This window comes from Agrilus planipennis, unplaced genomic scaffold, assembly GCF_000699045.2.
Source record: "Agrilus planipennis isolate EAB-ADULT unplaced genomic scaffold, Apla_2.0 scaffold248, whole genome shotgun sequence".
Taxonomy (NCBI): domain Eukaryota; kingdom Metazoa; phylum Arthropoda; class Insecta; order Coleoptera; family Buprestidae; genus Agrilus; species Agrilus planipennis.
Genome location: NW_020438972.1, coordinates 343,835 through 349,004, shown reverse-complemented (window position 1 = coordinate 349,004; position 5,170 = coordinate 343,835). Strand labels below are relative to the sequence as shown.

At 33.4% G+C, this 5,170-nt stretch overlaps 1 long non-coding RNA gene across 2 annotated transcripts in view; it reads left to right on the top strand.

The window, feature by feature from the left end:
• Positions 1-434: 434 nt before the first annotated feature.
• Positions 435-5,170, top strand: part of LOC108739890 — a 67,018-nt gene continuing 62,282 nt past the window's right edge. For both annotated transcript variants that reach the window (XR_003231279.1, XR_001938245.2), the window contains exon 1: positions 435-734. This is a non-coding gene — a long non-coding RNA (uncharacterized LOC108739890). The remainder of the gene's footprint in view (positions 735-5,170) is intronic.

Genomic DNA, 5,170 nt, shown 5'->3' with positions numbered 1-5,170 from the left:
CAATAGGCCTCCACGTTTGCTAACCTCCCCGAGCGACCATTCCATCACCTGGACATTTACTATTTTCATTTTTAGTCGCTACCTTCCTCGCCTCCGCTTCACCGCTCTCACTTTTTATCAATAGGGATAAAGTCCTTAGACCTCCTCCCTACCTCCCCCCTCCAACTCCATCCTAGCGACGACCCCACCACTAGATAGTTACCCCAAAAAGATTAAATTTGCCTAAGTGTAATAAATATACTGTATTATTAATTAATAAATAAAATTTGATAATTTAATTAAATGAATCGAAACAACTATATTACATTTTCCCTAATAAACAGAAAAAACAAAAACCTTTGAACGTCATTATTTTTGGTTCTATTTTATTTCCTCAACCTGGCATGAGCAGTCTATCTTTTTGATATTATTAGTGGTCTTTTTTTACAGGTACCTGCTGTTTCTACGATCAATAACAATCGTTTGAAAATCTACTTTAAAACGAAAGAAGAAGATAAGGAAGCCAGTCTAATCAATGAAAAAGTCATACTTTGTACAATAACACAGTAATGGTATTTTTGAAGGAGGGCATTAAAAAAGGAATCCAGAATGCAGTTCGTATTACTTGAAGCACTTTACAAAAGACACAAAACAGCGACAAAAACAAAACAGCAACGCTGATCAAGCTTGTTACAAGGAAGAAATCTCTCGGAAGCGAATAAGGTCTTTCGTTTACAGCAATTTAGGTGAACAAGGTAAATATGTACATACTATCTTGCTTAAAAGTTTTTCTTAAGTGTTTATGAAGAAGGAATATTGTATCATCGATTTGTGTTGTGTGAGAGAATGTTGCATTACAGTCGAATATAGGCCAAGAGCAGTTGCTGATTATGGTTAATACGTTGCTTAAGCATGAATTATAATTGAGTGATTTCGGAGTATTGACTAATTGTAGTACTGAGTGGTTATTACCAATAACGATCAGCTCCAGAATTCTAAGTTGAATATTTGCATATAATTATATTATTGAAACCCATTAGAAGGAGTATTCACATTAAGAAGGGAGTTCTAAAATTAACGTCATTCTTTGTTTAAATATATAATAAGCACGGAAACTAAAGATGATATCTGTTGCAGTTAGTAGACAACAGTCTCAAGGTATTTATGATTATTCTAAATTTTAAACAATCAGTTTAAGCTGGGCCCATTTTCACCTTTAAGAGAAAGTAGTCCATTTAATGTCTATTTCGTTATTATCACATGGAAATTATATTTGATTCTTTTTATATAATTCAGAACTGATTTTCATACGGGAAACATATACATGACACTGTCTTTTTGTCATTTTATAGATACACAATTTCAAAATTCCTTATCGTTTAGTGCCGCTGAACATGTTACGCGAGGCCAAAGGTCACGTTAAACGAAAATCTCGTTAACGGTCTTTGACCAAAAAAATTATTATTGATTATCAAATTTGTAACCTAAGAAATTGCCTACAAAAAAAAACGTAACTTTTCATTTTTCGTAAGACCACTAAAAAATCTTTCATTAACGAAAGCAATTATTTATCTCCTTCTTTCCTAATCATCTTTTTATTTATCCGTGTCCTGTATTTCCGTAATTTCTGTCGAAAAACAACTGAAAGAAACTGTAACATCATTATCGTCACAACGTCGTTATCAGTGCAAAAAATGGCCCTATCGTGAGTTAATATTCGCATTTCTCTATAATACATCTAACTTAATATTTAATCTAATCTAAGTTCTCCCGTGCCCATCTTTTCTTTCTTACTTGTATTTCTATGTATATACTGTAATATGTTTCTATTAATTAAAATAAGTAATTGTATCGTAGTTGCGAGCGGGTCGCTTGGGGTAGGAGAGGTTTACCATTAAAACAGGGTTTTAATCATTAACCTAACGCCAGTCTGTGTTATATCCGATAATTTCCGAACCATATGGACCAGTGGATCACCTCTTCGTCCTGGCTTCACTTACTCCTCTTGGCGGATTTCACGTCCTCTCTCTCTTTCCTCATATACCTTTGCTCTTTGTAGGACTCCACATAGTGTTTACTTTCGTTATCGTCACATAAAACTTTTGGAATTTTGTCTCGGCCTACATTTTGGTCGCGTGTCCTTGAATCGCTTCCTTGTAGCGGTTTCGTGTTTTGCATCTATCCAATATATACCGGAACTACAACAAATACAATTGTCTACGATAGTTCCGCGTTTTGAAGGTTACTCAGACTCAATTTAGGAAAATTAAAATTATAATTTTGGAAATTACGAACACTATGTTACAGGCAGGTCAAAACCCATGCATGGAATGCTCTGATCCGTATACCTACTGGTCCACCCTGAATATTAACTTAATCCACTTAAACTTAACAATTTTAAACCTTAACAAGCATTTTATTTCGCTTAACCCAAAACGATTTACTTAACAAAGAATTGTAGGCTTTTTCTCGCGTCTAGGGGTTGTTTAATAAAAGGCTCCGGGTGATTTGATAAATATATAATAATATTAATAATGAAGATAAAAGAACAACGAACATCCAACATGACAACGAATAACAGAACTAAATATCAGGAACACTTATTTACAATGTATCTTGTCTTCAAATGTACACGTCTTAATTAATAGCCAAAAATACGTCTTTCGTCTTTGATTTGGCAAAAATGCTTCGTCTAAATAAAATGTACCGTCCTACAGCAACGTTTTCATACCTTGATCGTCTTTTACTCTCTACCCTCTACTCTCTTCTCTGGTGGTCTCTCACGTACCCCAACATGTACGCATAGGTAAAAATAAATTATCGATCTACCACCACCTAACTGGCATCGCTCTTGCACCTGGGCAAACAATTGTACATATTATAATAATTCAAGTCCTACAGAATTATGCGGAGCTTTGATTTAATGATGCAGAAATACCTATCTCCAAATCGACAGCTTTTGCCATTTACCATTTTTTTGGTAAATTGTTTACCAAAGACAATTTTACTTCCTACCTAGGTGCGTGACATCTATAAATATTATCATGGAACTCAAAGCTTATTGGCTCATATGGAAATTAAAATGTAGAACGATGAGGTTTAGTCGTGACCGTGCAGAAGGTTCTCAATCGTCATATCTCACCTTTTCTTTACTGACTTTCATAGCTCCCTTTTCATATTTTATCCACGGTATTTTCATTATCCGCCTCCACCACATCTCAAACACTTTTAGCTTTTTCCTTTCCCGCCACTTTTAACAATCTTTTCCCAACGTCCATTTGTCGGAAAATATCCAATAAACTTATCGTATGAAATAAATTGATCAAAGACCTTATGCCGGCTCAGTACGAACGCGGACTAGTATCACGCCTCAATACTTGATTGCACCACCTTAGTGTATAAATAGCATCGTAAGAATTCGGCATGAGTTGTACTTAAGAACGGCGATCGCAAGCACCGAAGTGATTTCCTCTTGTTTTCTTCACCGCTTTTCCTTCTCGCGTATATATTTTCAGAACCTACCTACAATTTACAATGAAGCGAATTGGGATAAAATCAAGTTGAACGTTTATTTTAATCAAAAGCTGCGCGTTTCTTTACCGAAGGAATGATTGAACTTGACGTGTTTTAAAAATAGACTAGAAGCTTTTCGCCAAAAATAAATTTTTTTACTCCAACTATTGCAGCTTATCCTTATATGAATGTGTGAAACTGGCCTTTTTGTTCTTTTTTTAGCCAATTGCCAACGTTGAGTTGGGATATCGTTCTTTGATACAGTGAATAACGGGAACAGAAAGCTCGAGAGATATGAGGTTTTTAATTGGAACGCGGCATCTGGAAGAGAAAAAGTAATTTTCTTTTCGGATCCATAGCCTTCAGAAGTAATTGCTTTAGGGAAACTGACTAACTTTCATTAATTTCCGAATTCTCTCAATGGGAGAGATGTATATGGGGGAGGGGCGAATATTTTGCCATTTTGACTTATCCTGCTAATAAAAGAAGCAATTTAAAATGTCTTTTTTGGAAATAAGTTTTATCTTTTCATAAGTAACATTTTTTCGTCTTCCTTCAGCCCAAATACTTGTTTGTACTGTGTAAAGATATCTTTTTAAGAATTTTTTATTGCAAAACTAGGGTTCTTTATCATTGAAAATAATTAATTTACCAATCCAATTATTAGAAGAGACGAATTAGGGTTTCTAACTTAATCCCGTAGTGTTCACAAGAACCTGATAGCAAAGTATCTATGAATGTTTATAAAAAATAATAGAACTCGTGGTTTCCACAATGTTCTAGTTTTACCACGACAATTAGAGCGTTACACTCACTTCAAATAATATTCCTGATGTTGATGGAAGACTTCTGTTGTTTGTCTTTAGGTTAATAAATTTTGAAAAAACTTAAAATAAAATTACATATTTCTTTGTCAGTATTTTTTCTTTTTATGTTGAACGAGATAACGTATGGAAAAGGCTTTTGCGGACAACGAATTTTCCTATATACGGCCGTTTGATGATTGTATGTAATAGAATATCCCTAGGCTAGGCTCTCAAATCGTCATTAGTTCGTTTACGGTAATTTTCATATAGAAAAAGACTAGTTACAGCCATTTGAAATTTGAAAAAATAGCTTGCAATTATTTTTCTTTTGCATATTCCTCAAAATTTTTACTCAAACTATTAGTATGCATTGTATTTTTGGATGGATAATTAATATAAACTACAATGGAACAAAATTATAGTCCATGATTACTTGTAATCATACGATTAATTCATTTATCTTATTATTATCATGTGTGCTGTCACCTACACTACGTACTGAGAGCCATTTTTGAAATTTGTAATATATAAAAATACAATACTGACTAATAGTTTGATTAAAAATTTTGAGGATTATGCAAAAGAAAAAAATAATTGCAAACTATTTTTTCAAATTTCAAAATTTAGTAATTTTTAAATGGCTAGTCTTTTTGTAAAGATAATCATACTTTGCTTTTGTTAAGCTCAAAGACTCAACTTTGAGAATATGAAACGGTTTTTTGGAAAAAATTGCGTAAATTATGTGTAAATTCAATTTAAAACAAAAAAGAATTTTTCCTATGCTAATTAAATGGGAAACTAAAATAAAAATAGCGACCCCTTAGATTTGAGCTATAGGGCTCATGTTTGGCGAGGATTTTTTTTACATCAAA